Source organism: Atractosteus spatula, chromosome 10 (assembly GCF_055471065.1).
Source record: "Atractosteus spatula isolate fAtrSpa1 chromosome 10, fAtrSpa1.hap1, whole genome shotgun sequence".
Lineage (NCBI taxonomy): Eukaryota > Metazoa > Chordata > Actinopteri > Semionotiformes > Lepisosteidae > Atractosteus > Atractosteus spatula.
Window position 1 is genome coordinate 27,952,684 of NC_142715.1, and position 20,083 is coordinate 27,972,766.

Consider the following 20,083-nt stretch of genomic DNA (forward strand, 5'->3'; position numbering starts at 1 on the left):
CAGCTCCGTCACCTCTTTTACGACGCTGCTTTTTTCTTGCTTCCTTCCAATGAGGACGGAGCTGCGGGAGAAAGGGCGCTATAGAGGATCGCTGTGGAGAGCTGCTGCTGTGCTTTGACATCTGAGCTCTGTGGAAAACGATCTCAATACAATTCTGAAAAACGCGACTCCCCGAACGCCAGCCGAACAAGTCTCCACAGCCGAAGCGCTGTGTCTCTTTTCAGCTGGCGATAAACCTTTCCTCGATCCTTTGCGGACTTGTAAAACTGTTCATGATCAGAATAAAAAACGCTCACGCTAATACACAAGCACCCGTGTCTCGCCAAAGCTGACAAATAAACAGACGGACAAGCCGCACTGCACGTGTGAACAGGGGAATGAGCGAGCGAGCGGGGATAGGGCGCCTCCTGCGCTTAAAAGCTTACAGCACCTGGTATTCCCAGGCGGTCTCCCATCCAAGTACTAACCAGGCCCATCCCTGTTTAGCTTCCGAGATCAGACGAGATCAGGCGTGCTCAAGGGGGTGTGGCCGTAAGCGAGAGCAAGGCTCGCTGGCACCCTTCTTATAGAGAGGACAGCTCCGTCACCTCTTTTACGACGCTGCTTTTTTCTTGCTTCCTTCCAATGAGGACGGAGCTGCGGGAGAAAGGGCGCTATAGAGGATCGCTGTGGAGAGCTGCTGCTGTGCTTTGACATCTGAGCTCTGTGGAAAACGATCTCAATACAATTCTGAAAAACGCGACTCCCCGAACGCCAGCCGAACAAGTCTCCACAGCCGAAGCGCTGTGTCTCTTTTCAGCTGGCGATAAACCTTTCCTCGATCCTTTGCGGACTTGTAAAACTGTTCATGATCAGAATAAAAAACGCTCACGCTAATACACAAGCACCCGTGTCTCGCCAAAGCTGACAAATAAACAGACGGACAAGCCGCACTGCACGTGTGAACAGGGGAATGAGCGAGCGAGCGGGGATAGGGCGCCTCCTGCGCTTAAAAGCTTACAGCACCTGGTATTCCCAGGCGGTCTCCCATCCAAGTACTAACCAGGCCCATCCCTGTTTAGCTTCCGAGATCAGACGAGATCAGGCGTGCTCAAGGGGGTGTGGCCGTAAGCGAGAGCAAGGCTCGCTGGCACCCTTCTTATAGAGAGGACAGCTCCGTCACCTCTTTTACGACGCTGCTTTTTTCTTGCTTCCTTCCAATGAGGACGGAGCTGCGGGAGAAAGGGCGCTATAGAGGATCGCTGTGGAGAGCTGCTGCTGTGCTTTGACATCTGAGCTCTGTGGAAAACGATCTCAATACAATTCTGAAAAACGCGACTCCCCGAACGCCAGCCGAACAAGTCTCCACAGCCGAAGCGCTGTGTCTCTTTTCAGCTGGCGATAAACCTTTCCTCGATCCTTTGCGGACTTGTAAAACTGTTCATGATCAGAATAAAAAACGCTCACGCTAATACACAAGCACCCGTGTCTCGCCAAAGCTGACAAATAAACAGACGGACAAGCCGCACTGCACGTGTGAACAGGGGAATGAGCGAGCGAGCGGGGATAGGGCGCCTCCTGCGCTTAAAAGCTTACAGCACCTGGTATTCCCAGGCGGTCTCCCATCCAAGTACTAACCAGGCCCATCCCTGTTTAGCTTCCGAGATCAGACGAGATCAGGCGTGCTCAAGGGGGTGTGGCCGTAAGCGAGAGCAAGGCTCGCTGGCACCCTTCTTATAGAGAGGACAGCTCCGTCACCTCTTTTACGACGCTGCTTTTTTCTTGCTTCCTTCCAATGAGGACGGAGCTGCGGGAGAAAGGGCGCTATAGAGGATCGCTGTGGAGAGCTGCTGCTGTGCTTTGACATCTGAGCTCTGTGGAAAACGATCTCAATACAATTCTGAAAAACGCGACTCCCCGAACGCCAGCCGAACAAGTCTCCACAGCCGAAGCGCTGTGTCTCTTTTCAGCTGGCGATAAACCTTTCCTCGATCCTTTGCGGACTTGTAAAACTGTTCATGATCAGAATAAAAAACGCTCACGCTAATACACAAGCACCCGTGTCTCGCCAAAGCTGACAAATAAACAGACGGACAAGCCGCACTGCACGTGTGAACAGGGGAATGAGCGAGCGAGCGGGGATAGGGCGCCTCCTGCGCTTAAAAGCTTACAGCACCTGGTATTCCCAGGCGGTCTCCCATCCAAGTACTAACAAGGCCCATCCCTGTTTAGCTTCCGAGATCAGACGAGATCAGGCGTGCTCAAGGGGGTGTGGCCGTAAGCGAGAGCAAGGCTCGCTGGCACCCTTCTTATAGAGAGGACAGCTCCGTCACCTCTTTTACGACGCTGCTTTTTTCTTGCTTCCTTCCAATGAGGACGGAGCTGCGGGAGAAAGGGCGCTATAGAGGATCGCTGTGGAGAGCTGCTGCTGTGCTTTGACATCTGAGCTCTGTGGAAAACGATCTCAATACAATTCTGAAAAACGCGACTCCCCGAACGCCAGCCGAACAAGTCTCCACAGCCGAAGCGCTGTGTCTCTTTTCAGCTGGCGATAAACCTTTCCTCGATCCTTTGCGGACTTGTAAAACTGTTCATGATCAGAATAAAAAACGCTCACGCTAATACACAAGCACCCGTGTCTCGCCAAAGCTGACAAATAAACAGACGGACAAGCCGCACTGCACGTGTGAACAGGGGAATGAGCGAGCGAGCGGGGATAGGGCGCCTCCTGCGCTTAAAAGCTTACAGCACCTGGTATTCCCAGGCGGTCTCCCATCCAAGTACTAACCAGGCCCATCCCTGTTTAGCTTCCGAGATCAGACGAGATCAGGCGTGCTCAAGGGGGTGTGGCCGTAAGCGAGAGCAAGGCTCGCTGGCACCCTTCTTATAGAGAGGACAGCTCCGTCACCTCTTTTACGACGCTGCTTTTTTTCCCTTGCGTTTTTCTCTTCTTCCCACGTTCTCTCTCTTCACTGCCTTCGTCCCCGCTCTATTTCACTTCAGCCTTTCACTCTTGCTTCCTTCCAATGAGGACGGAGCTGCGGGAGAAAGGGCGCTATAGAGGATCGCTGTGGAGAGCTGCTGCTGTGCTTTGACATCTGAGCTCTGTGGAAAACGATCTCAATACAATTCTGAAAAACGCGACTCCCCGAACGCCAGCCGAACAAGTCTCCACAGCCGAAGCGCTGTGTCTCTTTTCAGCTGGCGATAAACCTTTCCTCGATCCTTTGCGGACTTGTAAAACTGTTCATGATCAGAATAAAAAACGCTCACGCTAATACACAAGCACCCGTGTCTCGCCAAAGCTGACAAATAAACAGACGGACAAGCCGCACTGCACGTGTGAACAGGGGAATGAGCGAGCGAGCGGGGATAGGGCGCCTCCTGCGCTTAAAAGCTTACAGCACCTGGTATTCCCAGGCGGTCTCCCATCCAAGTACTAACCAGGCCCATCCCTGTTTAGCTTCCGAGATCAGACGAGATCAGGCGTGCTCAAGGGGGTGTGGCCGCAAGCGAGAGCAAGGCTCGCTGGCACCCTTCTTATAGAGAGGACAGCTCCGTCACCTCTTTTACGACGCTGCTTTTTTTCCCTTGCGTTTTTCTCTTCTTCCCACGTTCTCTCTCTTCACTGCCTTCGTCCCCGCTCTATTTCACTTCAGCCTTTCACTCTTGCTTCCTTCCAATGAGGACGGAGCTGCGGGAGAAAGGGCGCTATAGAGGATCGCTGTGGAGAGCTGCTGCTGTGCTTTGACATCTGAGCTCTGTGGAAAACGATCTCAATACAATTCTGAAAAACGCGACTCCCCGAACGCCAGCCGAACAAGTCTCCACAGCCGAAGCGCTGTGTCTCTTTTCAGCTGGCGATAAACCTTTCCTCGATCCTTTGCGGACTTGTAAAACTGTTCATGATCAGAATAAAAAACGCTCACGCTAATACACAAGCACCCGTGTCTCGCCAAAGCTGACAAATAAACAGACGGACAAGCCGCACTGCACGTGTGAACAGGGGAATGAGCGAGCGAGCGGGGATAGGGCGCCTCCTGCGCTTAAAAGCTTACAGCACCTGGTATTCCCAGGCGGTCTCCCATCCAAGTACTAACCAGGCCCATCCCTGTTTAGCTTCCGAGATCAGACGAGATCAGGCGTGCTCAAGGGGGTGTGGCCGTAAGCGAGAGCAAGGCTCGCTGGCACCCTTCTTATAGAGAGGACAGCTCCGTCACCTCTTTTACGACGCTGCTTTTTTCTTGCTTCCTTCCAATGAGGACGGAGCTGCGGGAGAAAGGGCGCTATAGAGGATCGCTGTGGAGAGCTGCTGCTGTGCTTTGACATCTGAGCTCTGTGGAAAACGATCTCAATACAATTCTGAAAAACGCGACTCCCCGAACGCCAGCCGAACAAGTCTCCACAGCCGAAGCGCTGTGTCTCTTTTCAGCTGGCGATAAACCTTTCCTCGATCCTTTGCGGACTTGTAAAACTGTTCATGATCAGAATAAAAAACGCTCACGCTAATACACAAGCACCCGTGTCTCGCCAAAGCTGACAAATAAACAGACGGACAAGCCGCACTGCACGTGTGAACAGGGGAATGAGCGAGCGAGCGGGGATAGGGCGCCTCCTGCGCTTAAAAGCTTACAGCACCTGGTATTCCCAGGCGGTCTCCCATCCAAGTACTAACCAGGCCCATCCCTGTTTAGCTTCCGAGATCAGACGAGATCAGGCGTGCTCAAGGGGGTGTGGCCGTAAGCGAGAGCAAGGCTCGCTGGCACCCTTCTTATAGAGAGGACAGCTCCGTCACCTCTTTTACGACGCTGCTTTTTTCTTGCTTCCTTCCAATGAGGACGGAGCTGCGGGAGAAAGGGCGCTATAGAGGATCGCTGTGGAGAGCTGCTGCTGTGCTTTGACATCTGAGCTCTGTGGAAAACGATCTCAATACAATTCTGAAAAACGCGACTCCCCGAACGCCAGCCGAACAAGTCTCCACAGCCGAAGCGCTGTGTCTCTTTTCAGCTGGCGATAAACCTTTCCTCGATCCTTTGCGGACTTGTAAAACTGTTCATGATCAGAATAAAAAACGCTCACGCTAATACACAAGCACCCGTGTCTCGCCAAAGCTGACAAATAAACAGACGGACAAGCCGCACTGCACGTGTGAACAGGGGAATGAGCGAGCGAGCGGGGATAGGGCGCCTCCTGCGCTTAAAAGCTTACAGCACCTGGTATTCCCAGGCGGTCTCCCATCCAAGTACTAACCAGGCCCATCCCTGTTTAGCTTCCGAGATCAGACGAGATCAGGCGTGCTCAAGGGGGTGTGGCCGTAAGCGAGAGCAAGGCTCGCTGGCACCCTTCTTATAGAGAGGACAGCTCCGTCACCTCTTTTACGACGCTGCTTTTTTTCCCTTGCGTTTTTCTCATCTTCCCACGTTCTCTCTCTTCACTGCCTTCGTCCCCGCTCTATTTCACTTCAGCCTTTCACTCTTGCTTCCTTCCAATGAGGACGGAGCTGCGGGAGAAAGGGTGCTATAGAGGATCGCTGTGGAGAGCTGCTGCTGTGCTTTGACATCTGAGCTCTGTGGAAAACGATCTCAATACAATTCTGAAAAACGCGACTCCCCGAACGCCAGCCGAACAAGTCTCCACAGCCGAAGCGCTGTGTCTCTTTTCAGCTGGCGATAAACCTTTCCTCGATCCTTTGCGGACTTGTAAAACTGTTCATGATCAGAATAAAAAACGCTCACGCTAATACACAAGCACCCGTGTCTCGCCAAAGCTGACAAATAAACAGACGGACAAGCCGCACTGCACGTGTGAACAGGGGAATGAGCGAGCGAGCGGGGATAGGGCGCCTCCTGCGCTTAAAAGCTTACAGCACCTGGTATTCCCAGGCGGTCTCCCATCCAAGTACTAACCAGGCCCATCCCTGTTTAGCTTCCGAGATCAGACGAGATCAGGCGTGCTCAAGGGGGTGTGGCCGCAAGCGAGAGCAAGGCTCGCTGGCACCCTTCTTATAGAGAGGACAGCTCCGTCACCTCTTTTACGACGCTGCTTTTTTTCCCTTGCGTTTTTCTCTTCTTCCCACGTTCTCTCTCTTCACTGCCTTCGTCCCCGCTCTATTTCACTTCAGCCTTTCACTCTTGCTTCCTTCCAATGAGGACGGAGCTGCGGGAGAAAGGGCGCTATAGAGGATCGCTGTGGAGAGCTGCTGCTGTGCTTTGACATCTGAGCTCTGTGGAAAACGATCTCAATACAATTCTGAAAAACGCGACTCCCCGAACGCCAGCCGAACAAGTCTCCACAGCCGAAGCGCTGTGTCTCTTTTCAGCTGGCGATAAACCTTTCCTCGATCCTTTGCGGACTTGTAAAACTGTTCATGATCAGAATAAAAAACGCTCACGCTAATACACAAGCACCCGTGTCTCGCCAAAGCTGACAAATAAACAGACGGACAAGCCGCACTGCACGTGTGAACAGGGGAATGAGCGAGCGAGCGGGGATAGGGCGCCTCCTGCGCTTAAAAGCTTACAGCACCTGGTATTCCCAGGCGGTCTCCCATCCAAGTACTAACCAGGCCCATCCCTGTTTAGCTTCCGAGATCAGACGAGATCAGGCGTGCTCAAGGGGGTGTGGCCGTAAGCGAGAGCAAGGCTCGCTGGCACCCTTCTTATAGAGAGGACAGCTCCGTCACCTCTTTTACGACGCTGCTTTTTTCTTGCTTCCTTCCAATGAGGACGGAGCTGCGGGAGAAAGGGCGCTATAGAGGATCGCTGTGGAGAGCTGCTGCTGTGCTTTGACATCTGAGCTCTGTGGAAAACGATCTCAATACAATTCTGAAAAACGCGACTCCCCGAACGCCAGCCGAACAAGTCTCCACAGCCGAAGCGCTGTGTCTCTTTTCAGCTGGCGATAAACCTTTCCTCGATCCTTTGCGGACTTGTAAAACTGTTCATGATCAGAATAAAAAACGCTCACGCTAATACACAAGCACCCGTGTCTCGCCAAAGCTGACAAATAAACAGACGGACAAGCCGCACTGCACGTGTGAACAGGGGAATGAGCGAGCGAGCGGGGATAGGGCGCCTCCTGCGCTTAAAAGCTTACAGCACCTGGTATTCCCAGGCGGTCTCCCATCCAAGTACTAACCAGGCCCATCCCTGTTTAGCTTCCGAGATCAGACGAGATCAGGCGTGCTCAAGGGGGTGTGGCCGTAAGCAAGAGCAAGGCTCGCTGGCACCCTTCTTATAGAGAGGACAGCTCCGTCACCTCTTTTACGACGCTGCTTTTTTCTTGCTTCCTTCCAAAGAGGACGGAGCTGCGGGAGAAAGGGCGCTATAGAGGATCGCTGTGGAGAGCTGCTGCTGTGCTTTGACATCTGAGCTCTGTGGAAAACGATCTCAATACAATTCTGAAAAACGCGACTCCCCGAACGCCAGCCGAACAAGTCTCCACAGCCGAAGCGCTGTGTCTCTTTTCAGCTGGCGATAAACCTTTCCTCGATCCTTTGCGGACTTGTAAAACTGTTCATGATCAGAATAAAAAACGCTCACGCTAATACACAAGCACCCGTGTCTCGCCAAAGCTGACAAATAAACAGACGGACAAGCCGCACTGCACGTGTGAACAGGGGAATGAGCGAGCGAGCGGGGATAGGGCGCCTCCTGCGCTTAAAAGCTTACAGCACCTGGTATTCCCAGGCGGTCTCCCATCCAAGTACTAACCAGGCCCATCCCTGTTTAGCTTCCGAGATCAGACGAGATCAGGCGTGCTCAAGGGGGTGTGGCCGTAAGCAAGAGCAAGGCTCGCTGGCACCCTTCTTATAGAGAGGACAGCTCCGTCACCTCTTTTACGACGCTGCTTTTTTTCCCTTGCGTTTTTCTCTTCTTCCCACGTTCTCTCTCTTCACTGCCTTCGTCCCCGCTCTATTTCACTTCAGCCTTTCACTCTTGCTTCCTTCCAATGAGGACGGAGCTGCGGGAGAAAGGGCGCTATAGAGGATCGCTGTGGAGAGCTGCTGCTGTGCTTTGACATCTGAGCTCTGTGGAAAACGATCTCAATACAATTCTGAAAAACGCGACTCCCCGAACGCCAGCCGAACAAGTCTCCACAGCCGAAGCGCTGTGTCTCTTTTCAGCTGGCGATTAACCTTTCCTCGATCCTTTGCGGACTTGTAAAACTGTTCATGATCAGAATAAAAAACGCTCACGCTAATACACAAGCACCCGTGTCTCGCCAAAGCTGACAAATAAACAGACGGACAAGCCGCACTGCACGTGTGAACAGGGGAATGAGCGAGCGAGCGGGGATAGGGCGCCTCCTGCGCTTAAAAGCTTACAGCACCTGGTATTCCCAGGCGGTCTCCCATCCAAGTACTAACCAGGCCCATCCCTGTTTAGCTTCCGAGATCAGACGAGATCAGGCGTGCTCAAGGGGGTGTGGCCGTAAGCGAGAGCAAGGCTCGCTGGCACCCTTCTTATAGAGAGGACAGCTCCGTCACCTCTTTTACGACGCTGCTTTTTTTCCCTTGCGTTTTTCTCTTCTTCCCACGTTCTCTCTCTTCACTACCTTCGTCCCCGCTCTATTTCACTTCAGCCTTTCACTCTTGCTTCCTTCCAATGAGGATGGAGCTGCGGGAGAAAGGGCGCTATAGAGGATCGCTGTGGAGAGCTGCTGCTGTGCTTTGACATCTGAGCTCTGTGGAAAACGATCTCAATACAATTCTGAAAAACGCGACTCCCCGAACGCCAGCCGAACAAGTCTCCACAGCCGAAGCGCTGTGTCTCTTTTCAGCTGGCGATAAACCTTTCCTCGATCCTTTGCGGACTTGTAAAACTGTTCATGATCAGAATAAAAAACGCTCACGCTAATACACAAGCACCCGTGTCTCGCCAAAGCTGACAAATAAACAGACGGACAAGCCGCACTGCACGTGTGAACAGGGGAATGAGCGAGCGAGCGGGGATAGGGCGCCTCCTGCGCTTAAAAGCTTACAGCACCTGGTATTCCCAGGCGGTCTCCCATCCAAGTACTAACCAGGCCCATCCCTGTTTAGCTTCCGAGATCAGACGAGATCAGGCGTGCTCAAGGGGGTGTGGCCGTAAGCGACAGCAAGGCTCGCTGGCACCCTTCTTATAGAGAGGACAGCTCCGTCACCTCTTTTACGACGCTGCTTTTTTCTTGCTTCCTTCCAATGAGGACGGAGCTGCGGGAGAAAGGGCGCTATAGAGGATCGCTGTGGAGAGCTGCTGCTGTGCTTTGACATCTGAGCTCTGTGGAAAACGATCTCAATACAATTCTGAAAAACGCGACTCCCCGAACGCCAGCCGAACAAGTCTCCACAGCCGAAGCGCTGTGTCTCTTTTCAGCTGGCGATAAACCTTTCCTCGATCCTTTGCGGACTTGTAAAACTGTTCATGATCAGAATAAAAAACGCTCACGCTAATACACAAGCACCCGTGTCTCGCCAAAGCTGACAAATAAACAGACGGACAAGCCGCACTGCACGTGTGAACAGGGGAATGAGCGAGCGAGCGGGGATAGGGCGCCTCCTGCGCTTAAAAGCTTACAGCACCTGGTATTCCCAGGCGGTCTCCCATCCAAGTACTAACCAGGCCCATCCCTGTTTAGCTTCCGAGATCAGACGAGATCAGGCGTGCTCAAGGGGGTGTGGCCGTAAGCGAGAGCAAGGCTCGCTGGCACCCTTCTTATAGAGAGGACAGCTCCGTCACCTCTTTTACGACGCTGCTTTTTTCTTGCTTCCTTCCAATGAGGACGGAGCTGCGGGAGAAAGGGCGCTATAGAGGATCGCTGTGGAGAGCTGCTGCTGTGCTTTGACATCTGAGCTCTGTGGAAAACGATCTCAATACAATTCTGAAAAACGCGACTCCCCGAACGCCAGCCGAACAAGTCTCCACAGCCGAAGCGCTGTGTCTCTTTTCAGCTGGCGATAAACCTTTCCTCGATCCTTTGCGGACTTGTAAAACTGTTCATGATCAGAATAAAAAACGCTCACGCTAATACACAAGCACCCGTGTCTCGCCAAAGCTGACAAATAAACAGACGGACAAGCCGCACTGCACGTGTGAACAGGGGAATGAGCGAGCGAGCGGGGATAGGGCGCCTCCTGCGCTTAAAAGCTTACAGCACCTGGTATTCCCAGGCGGTCTCCCATCCAAGTACTAACCAGGCCCATCCCTGTTTAGCTTCCGAGATCAGACGAGATCAGGCGTGCTCAAGGGGGTGTGGCCGTAAGCGAGAGCAAGGCTCGCTGGCACCCTTCTTATAGAGAGGACAGCTCCGTCACCTCTTTTACGACGCTGCTTTTTTCTTGCTTCCTTCCAATGAGGACGGAGCTGCGGGAGAAAGGGCGCTATAGAGGATCGCTGTGGAGAGCTGCTGCTGTGCTTTGACATCTGAGCTCTGTGGAAAACGATCTCAATACAATTCTGAAAAACGCGACTCCCCGAACGCCAGCCGAACAAGTCTCCACAGCCGAAGCGCTGTGTCTCTTTTCAGCTGGCGATAAACCTTTCCTCGATCCTTTGCGGACTTGTAAAACTGTTCATGATCAGAATAAAAAACGCTCACGCTAATACACAAGCACCCGTGTCTCGCCAAAGCTGACAAATAAACAGACGGACAAGCCGCACTGCACGTGTGAACAGGGGAATGAGCGAGCGAGCGGGGATAGGGCGCCTCCTGCGCTTAAAAGCTTACAGCACCTGGTATTCCCAGGCGGTCTCCCATCCAAGTACTAACCAGGCCCATCCCTGTTTAGCTTCCGAGATCAGACGAGATCAGGCGTGCTCAAGGGGGTGTGGCCGTAAGCGAGAGCAAGGCTCGCTGGCACCCTTCTTATAGAGAGGACAGCTCCGTCACCTCTTTTACGACGCTGCTTTTTTCTTGCTTCCTTCCAATGAGGACGGAGCTGCGGGAGAAAGGGCGCTATAGAGGATCGCTGTGGAGAGCTGCTGCTGTGCTTTGACATCTGAGCTCTGTGGAAAACGATCTCAATACAATTCTGAAAAACGCGACTCCCCGAACGCCAGCCGAACAAGTCTCCACAGCCGAAGCGCTGTGTCTCTTTTCAGCTGGCGAGAAACCTTTCCTCGATCCTTTGCGGACTTGTAAAACTGTTCATGATCAGAATAAAAAACGCTCACGCTAATACACAAGCACCCGTGTCTCGCCAAAGCTGACAAATAAACAGACGGACAAGCCGCACTGCACGTGTGAACAGGGGAATGAGCGAGCGAGCGGGGATAGGGCGCCTCCTGCGCTTAAAAGCTTACAGCACCTGGTATTCCCAGGCGGTCTCCCATCCAAGTACTAACCAGGCCCATCCCTGTTTAGCTTCCGAGATCAGACGAGATCAGACGAGATCAGGCGTGCTCAAGGGGGTGTGGCCGTAAGCGAGAGCAAGGCTCGCTGGCACCCTTCTTATAGAGAGGACAGCTCCGTCACCTCTTTTACGACGCTGCTTTTTTCTTGCTTCCTTCCAATGAGGACGGAGCTGCGGGAGAAAGGGCGCTATAGAGGATCGCTGTGGAGAGCTGCTGCTGTGCTTTGACATCTGAGCTCTGTGGAAAACGATCTCAATACAATTCTGAAAAACGCGACTCCCCGAACGCCAGCCGAACAAGTCTCCACAGCCGAAGCGCTGTGTCTCTTTTCAGCTGGCGAGAAACCTTTCCTCGATCCTTTGCGGACTTGTAAAACTGTTCATGATCAGAATAAAAAACGCTCACGCTAATACACAAGCACCCGTGTCTCGCCAAAGCTGACAAATAAACAGACGGACAAGCCGCACTGCACGTGTGAACAGGGGAATGAGCGAGCGAGCGGGGATAGGGCGCCTCCTGCGCTTAAAAGCTTACAGCACCTGGTATTCCCAGGCGGTCTCCCATCCAAGTACTAACCAGGCCCATCCCTGTTTAGCTTCCGAGATCAGACGAGATCAGGTGTGCTCAAGGGGGTGTGGCCGTAAGCGAGAGCAAGGCTCGCTGGCACCCTTCTTATAGAGAGGACAGCTCCGTCACCTCTTTTACGACGCTGCTTTTTTCTTGCTTCCTTCCAATGAGGACGGAGCTGCGGGAGAAAGGGCGCTATAGAGGATCGCTGTGGAGAGCTGCTGCTGTGCTTTGACATCTGAGCTCTGTGGAAAACGATCTCAATACAATTCTGAAAAACGCGACTCCCCGAACGCCAGCCGAACAAGTCTCCACAGCCGAAGCGCTGTGTCTCTTTTCAGCTGGCGATAAACCTTTCCTCGATCCTTTGCGGACTTGTAAAACTGTTCATGATCAGAATAAAAAACGCTCACGCTAATACACAAGCACCCGTGTCTCGCCAAAGCTGACAAATAAACAGACGGACAAGCCGCACTGCACGTGTGAACAGGGGAATGAGCGTGCGAGCGGGGATAGGGCGCCTCCTGCGCTTAAAAGCTTACAGCACCTGGTATTCCCAGGCGGTCTCCCATCCAAGTACTAACCAGGCCCATCCCTGTTTAGCTTCCGAGATCAGACGAGATCAGGCGTGCTCAAGGGGGTGTGGCCGTAAGCGAGAGCAAGGCTCGCTGGCACCCTTCTTATAGAGAGGACAGCTCCGTCACCTCTTTTACGACGCTGCTTTTTTCTTGCTTCCTTCCAATGAGGACGGAGCTGCGGGAGAAAGGGCGCTATAGAGGATCGCTGTGGAGAGCTGCTGCTGTGCTTTGACATCTGAGCTCTGTGGAAAACGATCTCAATACAATTCTGAAAAACGCGACTCCCCGAACGCCAGCCGAACAAGTCTCCACAGCCGAAGCGCTGTGTCTCTTTTCAGCTGGCGATAAACCTTTCCTCGATCCTTTGCGGACTTGTAAAACTGTTCATGATCAGAATAAAAAACGCTCACGCTAATACACAAGCACCCGTGTCTCGCCAAAGCTGACAAATAAACAGACGGACAAGCCGCACTGCACGTGTGAACAGGGGAATGAGCGAGCGAGCGGGGATAGGGCGCCTCCTGCGCTTAAAAGCTTACAGCACCTGGTATTCCCAGGCGGTCTCCCATCCAAGTACTAACCAGGCCCATCCCTGTTTAGCTTCCGAGATCAGACGAGATCAGGCGTGCTCAAGGGGGTGTGGCCGTAAGCGAGAGCAAGGCTCGCTGGCACCCTTCTTATAGAGAGGACAGCTCCGTCACCTCTTTTACGACGCTGCTTTTTTCTTGCTTCCTTCCAATGAGGACGGAGCTGCGGGAGAAAGGGCGCTATAGAGGATCGCTGTGGAGAGCTGCTGCTGTGCTTTGACATCTGAGCTCTGTGGAAAACGATCTCAATACAATTCTGAAAAACGCGACTCCCCGAACGCCAGCCGAACAAGTCTCCACAGCCGAAGCGCTGTGTCTCTTTTCAGCTGGCGATAAACCTTTCCTCGATCCTTTGCGGACTTGTAAAACTGTTCATGATCAGAATAAAAAACGCTCACGCTAATACACAAGCACCCGTGTCTCGCCAAAGCTGACAAATAAACAGACGGACAAGCCGCACTGCACGTGTGAACAGGGGAATGAGCGAGCGAGCGGGGATAGGGCGCCTCCTGCGCTTAAAAGCTTACAGCACCTGGTATTCCCAGGCGGTCTCCCATCCAAGTACTAACCAGGCCCATCCCTGTTTAGCTTCCGAGATCAGACGAGATCAGGCGTGCTCAAGGGGGTGTGGCCGTAAGCGAGAGCAAGGCTCGCTGGCACCCTTCTTATAGAGAGGACAGCTCCGTCACCTCTTTTACGACGCTGCTTTTTTCTTGCTTCCTTCCAATGAGGACGGAGCTGCGGGAGAAAGGGCGCTATAGAGGATCGCTGTGGAGAGCTGCTGCTGTGCTTTGACATCTGAGCTCTGTGGAAAACGATCTCAATACAATTCTGAAAAACGCGACTCCCCGAACGCCAGCCGAACAAGTCTCCACAGCCGAAGCGCTGTGTCTCTTTTCAGCTGGCGATAAACCTTTCCTCGATCCTTTGCGGACTTGTAAAACTGTTCATGATCAGAATAAAAAACGCTCACGCTAATACACAAGCACCCGTGTCTCGCCAAAGCTGACAAATAAACAGACGGACAAGCCGCACTGCACGTGTGAACAGGGGAATGAGCGAGCGAGCGGGGATAGGGCGCCTCCTGCGCTTAAAAGCTTACAGCACCTGGTATTCCCAGGCGGTCTCCCATCCAAGTACTAACCAGGCCTATCCCTGTTTAGCTTCCGAGATCAGACGAGATCAGGCGTGCTCAAGGGGGTGTGGCCGTAAGCGAGAGCAAGGCTCGCTGGCACCCTTCTTATAGAGAAGACAGCTTCGTCACCTCTTTTACGACGCTGCTTTTTTTCCCTTGCGTTTTTCTCTTCTTCCCACGTTCTCTCTCTTCACTGCCTTCGTCCCCGCTCTATTTCACTTCAGCCTTTCACTCTTGCTTCCTTCCAATGAGGACGGAGCTGCGGGAGAAAGGGCGCTATAGAGGATCGCTGTGGAGAGCTGCTGCTGTGCTTTGACATCTGAGCTCTGTGGAAAACGATCTCAATACAATTCTGAAAAACGCGACTCCCCGAACGCCAGCCGAACAAGTCTCCACAGCCGAAGCGCTGTGTCTCTTTTCAGCTGGCGATAAACCTTTCCTCGATCCTTTGCGGACTTGTAAAACTGTTCATGATCAGAATAAAAAACGCTCACGCTAATACACAAGCACCCGTGTCTCGCCAAAGCTGACAAATAAACAGACGGACAAGCCGCACTGCACGTGTGAACAGGGGAATGGGCGAGCGAGCGGGGATAGGGCGCCTCCTGCGCTTAAAAGCTTACAGCACCTGGTATTCCCAGGCGGTCTCCCATCCAAGTACTAACCAGGCCCATCCCTGTTTAGCTTCCGAGATCAGACGAGATCAGGCGTGCTCAAGGGGGTGTGGCCGTAAGCGAGAGCAAGGCTCGCTGGCACCCTTCTTATAGAGAGGACAGCTCCGTCACCTCTTTTACGACGCTGCTTTTTTTCCCTTGCGTTTTTCTCTTCTTCCCACGTTCTCTCTCTTCACTGCCTTCGTCCCCGCTCTATTTCACTTCAGCCTTTCACTCTTGCTTCCTTCCAATGAGGACGGAGCTGCGGGAGAAAGGGCGCTATAGAGGATCGCTGTGGAGAGCTGCTGCTGTGCTTTGACATCTGAGCTCTGTGGAAAACGATCTCAATACAATTCTGAAAAACGCGACTCCCCGAACGCCAGCCGAACAAGTCTCCACAGCCGAAGCGCTGTGTCTCTTTTCAGCTGGCGATAAACCTTTCCTCGATCCTTTGCGGACTTGTAAAACTGTTCATGATCAGAATAAAAAACGCTCACGCTAATACACAAGCACCCGTGTCTCGCCAAAGCTGACAAATAAACAGACGGACAAGCCGCACTGCACGTGTGAACAGGGGAATGAGCGAGCGAGCGGGGATAGGGCGCCTCCTGCGCTTAAAAGCTTACAGCACCTGGTATTCCCAGGCGGTCTCCCATCCAAGTACTAACCAGGCCCATCCCTGTTTAGCTTCCGAGATCAGACGAGATCAGGCGTGCTCAAGGGGGTGTGGCCGTAAGCGAGAGCAAGGCTCGCTGGCACCCTTCTTATAGAGAGGACAGCTCCGTCACCTCTTTTACGACGCTGCTTTTTTCTTGCTTCCTTCCAATGAGGACGGAGCTGCGGGAGAAAGGGCGCTATAGAGGATCGCTGTGGAGAGCTGCTGCTGTGCTTTGACATCTGAGCTCTGTGGAAAACGATCTCAATACAATTCTGAAAAACGCGACTCCCCGAACGCCAGCCGAACAAGTCTCCACAGCCGAAGCGCTGTGTCTCTTTTCAGCTGGCGATAAACCTTTCCTCGATCCTTTGCGGACTTGTAAAACTGTTCATGATCAGAATAAAAAACGCTCACGCTAATACACAAGCACCCGTGTCTCGCCAAAGCTGACAAATAAACAGACGGACAAGCCGCACTGCACGTGTGAACAGGGGAATGAGCGAGCGAGCGGGGATAGGGCGCCTCCTGCGCTTAAAAGCTTACAGCACCTGGCATTCCCAGGCGGTCTCCCATCCAAGTACTAACCAGGCCCATCCCTGTTTAGCTTCCGAGATCAGACGAGATCAGGCGTGCTCAAGGGGGTGTGGCCGTAAGCGAGAGCAAGGCTCGCTGGCACCCTTCTTATAGAGAGGACAGCTCCGTCACCTCTTTTACGACGCTGCTTTTTTCTTGCTTCCTTCCAATGAGGACGGAGCTGCGGGAGAAAGGGCGCTATAGAGGATCGCTGTGGAGAGCTGCTGCTGTGCTTTGACATCTGAGCTCTGTGGAAAACGATCTCAATACAATTCTGAAAAACGCGACTCCCCGAACGCCAGCCGAACAAGTCTCCACAGCCGAAGCGCTGTGTCTCTTTTCAGCTGGCGATAAACCTTTCCTCGATCCTTTGCGGACTTGTAAAACTGTTCATGATCAGAATAAAAAACGCTCACGCTAATACACAAGCACCCGTGTCTCGCCAAAGCTGACAAATAAACAGACGGACAAGCCGCACTGCACGTGTGAACAGGGGAATGAGCGAGCGAGCGGGGATAGGGCGCCTCCTGCGCTTAAAAGCTTACAGCACCTGGTATTCCCAGGCGGTCTCCCATCCAAGTACTAACCAGGCCCATCCCTGTTTAGCTTCCGAGATCAGACGAGATCAGGCGTGCTCAAGGGGGTGTGGCCGTAAGCGAGAACAAGGCTCGCTGGCACCCTTCTTATAGAGAGGACAGCTCCGTCACCTCTTTTACGACGCTGCTTTTTTTCCCTTGCGTTTTTCTCTTCTTCCCACGTTCTCTCTCTTCACTGCCTTCGTCCCCGCTCTATTTCACTTCAGCCTTTCACTCTTGCTTCCTTCCAATGAGGACGGAGCTGCGGGAGAAAGGGCGCTATAGAGGATCGCTGTGGAGAGCTGCTGCTGTGCTTTGACATCTGAGCTCTGTGGAAAACGATCTCAATACAATTCTGAAAAACGCGACTCCCCGAACGCCAGCCGAACAAGTCTCCACAGCCGAAGCGCTGTGTCTCTTTTCAGCTGGCGATAAACCTTTCCTCGATCCTTTGCGGACTTGTAAAACTGTTCATGATCAGAATAAAAAACGCTCACGCTAATACACAAGCACCCGTGTCTCGCCAAAGCTGACAAATAAACAGACGGACAAGCCGCACTGCACGTGTGAACAGGGGAATGAGCGAGCGAGCGGGGATAGGGCGCCTCCTGCGCTTAAAAGCTTACAGCACCTGGTATTCTCAGGCGGTCTCCCATCCAAGTACTAACCAGGCCCATCCCTGTTTAGCTTCCGAGATCAGACGAGATCAGGCGTGCTCAAGGGGGTGTGGCCGTAAGCGAGAGCAAGGCTCGCTGGCACCCTTCTTATAGAGAGGACAGCTCCGTCACCTCTTTTACGACGCTGCTTTTTTCTTGCTTCCTTCCAATGAGGACGGAGCTGCGGGAGAAAGGGCGCTATAGAGGATCGCTGTGGAGAGCTGCTGCTGTGCTTTGACATCTGAGCTCTGTGGAAAACGATCTCAATACAATTCTGAAAAACGCGACTCCCCGAACGCCAGCCGAACAAGTCTCCACAGCCGAAGCGCTGTGTCTCTTTTCAGCTGGCGATAAACCTTTCCTCGATCCTTTGCGGACTTGTAAAACTGTTCATGATCAGAATAAAAAACGCTCACGCTAATACACAAGCACCCGTGTCTCGCCAAAGCTGACAAATAAACAGACGGACAAGCCGCACTGCACGTGTGAACAGGGGAATGAGCGAGCGAGCGGGGATAGGGCGCCTCCTGCGCTTAAAAGCTTACAGCACCTGGTATTCCCAGGCGGTCTCCCATCCAAGTACTAACCAGGCCCATCCCTGTTTAGCTTCCGAGATCAGACGAGATCAGGCGTGCTCAAGGGGGTGTGGCCGTAAGCGAGAGCAAGGCTCGCTGGCACCCTTCTTATAGAGAGGACAGCTCCGTCACCTCTTTTACGACGCTGCTTTTTTCTTGCTTCCTTCCAATGAGGACGGAGCTGCGGGAGAAAGGGCGCTATAGAGGATCGCTGTGGAGAGCTGCTGCTGTGCTTTGACATCTGAGCTCTGTGGAAAACGATCTCAATACAATTCTGAAAAACGCGACTCCCCGAACGCCAGCCGAACAAGTCTCCACAGCCGAAGCGCTGTGTCTCTTTTCAGCTGGCGATAAACCTTTCCTCGATCCTTTGCGGACTTGTAAAACTGTTCATGATCAGAATAAAAAACGCTCACGCTAATACACAAGCACCCGTGTCTCGCCAAAGCTGACAAATAAACAGACGGACAAGCCGCACTGCACGTGTGAACAGGGGAATGAGCGAGCGAGCGGGGATAGGGCGCCTCCTGCGCTTAAAAGCTTACAGCACCTGGTATTCCCAGGCGGTCTCCCATCCAAGTACTAACCAGGCCCATCCCTGTTTAGCTTCCGAGATCAGACAAGACCAGGCGTGCTCAAGGGGGTGTGGCCGTAAACGAGGGCAAGGCTCGCTGGCACCCTTCTTATAGAGAGGACAGCTCCGTCACCTCTTTTACGACGCTGCTTTTTTTCCCTTGCGTTTTTCTCTTCTTCCCACGTTCTCTCTCTTCACTGCCTTCGTCCCCGCTCTATTTCACTTCAGCCTTTCACTCTTGCTTCCTTCCAATGAGGACGGAGCTGCGGGAGAAAGGGCGCTATAGAGGATCGCTGTGGAGAGCTGCTGCTGTGCTTTGACATCTGAGCTCTGTGGAAAACGATCTCAATACAATTCTGAAAAACGCGACTCCCCGAACGCCAGCCGAACAAGTCTCCACAGCCGAAGCGCTGTGTCTCTTTTCAGCTGGCGATAAACCTTTCCTCGATCCTTTGCGGACTTGTAAAACTGTTCATGATCAGAATAAAAAACGCTCACGCTAATACACAAGCACCCGTGTCTCGCCAAAGCTGACAAATAAACAGACGGACAAGCCGCACTGCACGTGTGAACAGGGGAATGAGCGAGCGAGCGGGGATAGGGCGCCTCCTGCGCTTAAAAGCTTACAGCACCTGGTATTCCCAGGCGGTCTCCCATCCAAGTACTAACCAGGCCCATCCCTGTTTAGCTTCCGAGATCAGACGAGATCAGGCGTGCTCAAGGGGGTGTGGCCGTAAGCGAGAGCAAGGCTCGCTGGCACCCTTCTTATAGAGAGGACAGCTCCGACACCTTTTTTACGACGCTGCTTTTTTCTTGCTTCCTTCCAATGAGGACGGAGCTGCGGGAGAAAGGGCGCTATAGAGGATCGCTGTGGAGAGCTGCTGCTGTGCTTTGACATCTGAGCTCTGTGGAAAACGATCTCAATACAATTCTGAAAAACGCGACTCCCCGAACGCCAGCCGAACAAGTCTCCACAGCCGAAGCGCTGTGTCTCTTTTCAGCTGGCGATAAACCTTTCCTCGATCCTTTGCGGACTTGTAAAACTGTTCATGATCAGAATAAAAAACGCTCACGCTAATACACAAGCACCCGTGTCTCGCCAAAGCTGACAAATAAACAGACGGACAAGCCGCACTGCACGTGTGAACAGGGGAATGAGCGAGCGAGCGGGGATAGGGCGCCTCCTGCGCTTAAAAGCTTACAGCACCTGGTATTCCCAGGCGGTCTCCCATCCAAGTACTAACCAGGCCCATCCCTGTTTAGCTTCCGAGATCAGACGAGATCAGGCGTGCTCAAGGGGGTGTGGCTGTAAGCGAGAGCAAGGCTCGCTGGCACCCTTCTTATAGAGAGGACAGCTCCGTCACCTCTTTTACGACGCTGCTTTTTTTCCCTTGCGTTTTTCTCTTCTTCCCACGTTCTCTCTCTGCACTGCCTTCGTCCCCGCTCTATTTCACTTCAGCCTTTCACTCTTGCTTCCTTCCAATGAGGACGGAGCTGCGGGAGAAAGGGCGCTATAGAGGATCGCTGTGGAGAGCTGCTGCTGTGCTTTGACATCTGAGCTCTGTGGAAAACGATCTCAATACAATTCTGAAAAACGCGACTCCCCGAACGCCAGCCGAACAAGTCTCCACAGCCGAAGC

At 53.0% G+C, this 20,083-nt stretch overlaps 29 non-coding genes and 4 pseudogenes across 29 annotated transcripts; all 33 read right to left on the minus strand.

Moving 5' to 3' along the window:
- Positions 1-418: 418 nt before the first annotated feature.
- LOC148827493 (5S ribosomal RNA) lies at positions 419-537 on the minus strand. The gene has a single exon (XR_016092618.1). It is a non-coding gene; the product is annotated as a 5S ribosomal RNA (ribosomal RNA).
- Positions 538-993: 456 nt separating this feature from the next.
- Positions 994-1,112, minus strand: LOC148827494 (5S ribosomal RNA). The gene has a single exon (XR_016092619.1). It is a non-coding gene; the product is annotated as a 5S ribosomal RNA (ribosomal RNA).
- Positions 1,113-1,568: 456 nt separating this feature from the next.
- LOC148827495 (5S ribosomal RNA) lies at positions 1,569-1,687 on the minus strand. The gene has a single exon (XR_016092620.1). It is a non-coding gene; the product is annotated as a 5S ribosomal RNA (ribosomal RNA).
- A 456-nt stretch (positions 1,688-2,143) lies between these two features.
- Positions 2,144-2,262, minus strand: LOC148827496 (5S ribosomal RNA; annotated as a pseudogene).
- Positions 2,263-2,718: 456 nt separating this feature from the next.
- On the minus strand, positions 2,719-2,837 carry LOC148827497 (5S ribosomal RNA). The gene has a single exon (XR_016092621.1). It is a non-coding gene; the product is annotated as a 5S ribosomal RNA (ribosomal RNA).
- A 537-nt stretch (positions 2,838-3,374) lies between these two features.
- Positions 3,375-3,493, minus strand: LOC148827498 (5S ribosomal RNA). Its single transcript, XR_016092940.1, has one exon. It is a non-coding gene; the product is annotated as a 5S ribosomal RNA (ribosomal RNA).
- Positions 3,494-4,030: 537 nt separating this feature from the next.
- Positions 4,031-4,149, minus strand: LOC148827499 (5S ribosomal RNA). The gene has a single exon (XR_016092622.1). It is a non-coding gene; the product is annotated as a 5S ribosomal RNA (ribosomal RNA).
- A 456-nt stretch (positions 4,150-4,605) lies between these two features.
- LOC148827500 (5S ribosomal RNA) lies at positions 4,606-4,724 on the minus strand. The gene has a single exon (XR_016092624.1). It is a non-coding gene; the product is annotated as a 5S ribosomal RNA (ribosomal RNA).
- Positions 4,725-5,180: 456 nt separating this feature from the next.
- LOC148827501 (5S ribosomal RNA) lies at positions 5,181-5,299 on the minus strand. Its single transcript, XR_016092625.1, has one exon. It is a non-coding gene; the product is annotated as a 5S ribosomal RNA (ribosomal RNA).
- A 537-nt stretch (positions 5,300-5,836) lies between these two features.
- On the minus strand, positions 5,837-5,955 carry LOC148827502 (5S ribosomal RNA). The gene has a single exon (XR_016092941.1). It is a non-coding gene; the product is annotated as a 5S ribosomal RNA (ribosomal RNA).
- A 537-nt stretch (positions 5,956-6,492) lies between these two features.
- On the minus strand, positions 6,493-6,611 carry LOC148827503 (5S ribosomal RNA). Its single transcript, XR_016092627.1, has one exon. It is a non-coding gene; the product is annotated as a 5S ribosomal RNA (ribosomal RNA).
- A 456-nt stretch (positions 6,612-7,067) lies between these two features.
- LOC148827504 (5S ribosomal RNA) lies at positions 7,068-7,186 on the minus strand. The gene has a single exon (XR_016092628.1). It is a non-coding gene; the product is annotated as a 5S ribosomal RNA (ribosomal RNA).
- A 456-nt stretch (positions 7,187-7,642) lies between these two features.
- On the minus strand, positions 7,643-7,761 carry LOC148827505 (5S ribosomal RNA). The gene has a single exon (XR_016092629.1). It is a non-coding gene; the product is annotated as a 5S ribosomal RNA (ribosomal RNA).
- A 537-nt stretch (positions 7,762-8,298) lies between these two features.
- LOC148827506 (5S ribosomal RNA) lies at positions 8,299-8,417 on the minus strand. Its single transcript, XR_016092631.1, has one exon. It is a non-coding gene; the product is annotated as a 5S ribosomal RNA (ribosomal RNA).
- A 537-nt stretch (positions 8,418-8,954) lies between these two features.
- LOC148827507 (5S ribosomal RNA) lies at positions 8,955-9,073 on the minus strand. Its single transcript, XR_016092632.1, has one exon. It is a non-coding gene; the product is annotated as a 5S ribosomal RNA (ribosomal RNA).
- A 456-nt stretch (positions 9,074-9,529) lies between these two features.
- LOC148827508 (5S ribosomal RNA) lies at positions 9,530-9,648 on the minus strand. The gene has a single exon (XR_016092633.1). It is a non-coding gene; the product is annotated as a 5S ribosomal RNA (ribosomal RNA).
- A 456-nt stretch (positions 9,649-10,104) lies between these two features.
- Positions 10,105-10,223, minus strand: LOC148827509 (5S ribosomal RNA). The gene has a single exon (XR_016092634.1). It is a non-coding gene; the product is annotated as a 5S ribosomal RNA (ribosomal RNA).
- Positions 10,224-10,679: 456 nt separating this feature from the next.
- Positions 10,680-10,798, minus strand: LOC148827510 (5S ribosomal RNA). Its single transcript, XR_016092635.1, has one exon. It is a non-coding gene; the product is annotated as a 5S ribosomal RNA (ribosomal RNA).
- A 456-nt stretch (positions 10,799-11,254) lies between these two features.
- LOC148827511 (5S ribosomal RNA) lies at positions 11,255-11,383 on the minus strand (annotated as a pseudogene).
- A 456-nt stretch (positions 11,384-11,839) lies between these two features.
- On the minus strand, positions 11,840-11,958 carry LOC148827512 (5S ribosomal RNA). Its single transcript, XR_016093105.1, has one exon. It is a non-coding gene; the product is annotated as a 5S ribosomal RNA (ribosomal RNA).
- A 456-nt stretch (positions 11,959-12,414) lies between these two features.
- LOC148827513 (5S ribosomal RNA) lies at positions 12,415-12,533 on the minus strand. Its single transcript, XR_016092638.1, has one exon. It is a non-coding gene; the product is annotated as a 5S ribosomal RNA (ribosomal RNA).
- Positions 12,534-12,989: 456 nt separating this feature from the next.
- LOC148827514 (5S ribosomal RNA) lies at positions 12,990-13,108 on the minus strand. The gene has a single exon (XR_016092639.1). It is a non-coding gene; the product is annotated as a 5S ribosomal RNA (ribosomal RNA).
- Positions 13,109-13,564: 456 nt separating this feature from the next.
- On the minus strand, positions 13,565-13,683 carry LOC148827515 (5S ribosomal RNA). Its single transcript, XR_016092640.1, has one exon. It is a non-coding gene; the product is annotated as a 5S ribosomal RNA (ribosomal RNA).
- A 456-nt stretch (positions 13,684-14,139) lies between these two features.
- LOC148827516 (5S ribosomal RNA) lies at positions 14,140-14,258 on the minus strand (annotated as a pseudogene).
- A 537-nt stretch (positions 14,259-14,795) lies between these two features.
- Positions 14,796-14,914, minus strand: LOC148827517 (5S ribosomal RNA). The gene has a single exon (XR_016092641.1). It is a non-coding gene; the product is annotated as a 5S ribosomal RNA (ribosomal RNA).
- A 537-nt stretch (positions 14,915-15,451) lies between these two features.
- On the minus strand, positions 15,452-15,570 carry LOC148827518 (5S ribosomal RNA). The gene has a single exon (XR_016092642.1). It is a non-coding gene; the product is annotated as a 5S ribosomal RNA (ribosomal RNA).
- Positions 15,571-16,026: 456 nt separating this feature from the next.
- Positions 16,027-16,145, minus strand: LOC148827519 (5S ribosomal RNA). The gene has a single exon (XR_016092948.1). It is a non-coding gene; the product is annotated as a 5S ribosomal RNA (ribosomal RNA).
- A 456-nt stretch (positions 16,146-16,601) lies between these two features.
- Positions 16,602-16,720, minus strand: LOC148827520 (5S ribosomal RNA). Its single transcript, XR_016092643.1, has one exon. It is a non-coding gene; the product is annotated as a 5S ribosomal RNA (ribosomal RNA).
- A 537-nt stretch (positions 16,721-17,257) lies between these two features.
- LOC148827521 (5S ribosomal RNA) lies at positions 17,258-17,376 on the minus strand. Its single transcript, XR_016092799.1, has one exon. It is a non-coding gene; the product is annotated as a 5S ribosomal RNA (ribosomal RNA).
- A 456-nt stretch (positions 17,377-17,832) lies between these two features.
- LOC148827522 (5S ribosomal RNA) lies at positions 17,833-17,951 on the minus strand. The gene has a single exon (XR_016092644.1). It is a non-coding gene; the product is annotated as a 5S ribosomal RNA (ribosomal RNA).
- A 456-nt stretch (positions 17,952-18,407) lies between these two features.
- On the minus strand, positions 18,408-18,526 carry LOC148827523 (5S ribosomal RNA; annotated as a pseudogene).
- A 537-nt stretch (positions 18,527-19,063) lies between these two features.
- LOC148827524 (5S ribosomal RNA) lies at positions 19,064-19,182 on the minus strand. The gene has a single exon (XR_016092645.1). It is a non-coding gene; the product is annotated as a 5S ribosomal RNA (ribosomal RNA).
- Positions 19,183-19,638: 456 nt separating this feature from the next.
- On the minus strand, positions 19,639-19,757 carry LOC148827525 (5S ribosomal RNA). Its single transcript, XR_016092825.1, has one exon. It is a non-coding gene; the product is annotated as a 5S ribosomal RNA (ribosomal RNA).
- Between the last annotated feature and the right edge of the window lie 326 nt (positions 19,758-20,083).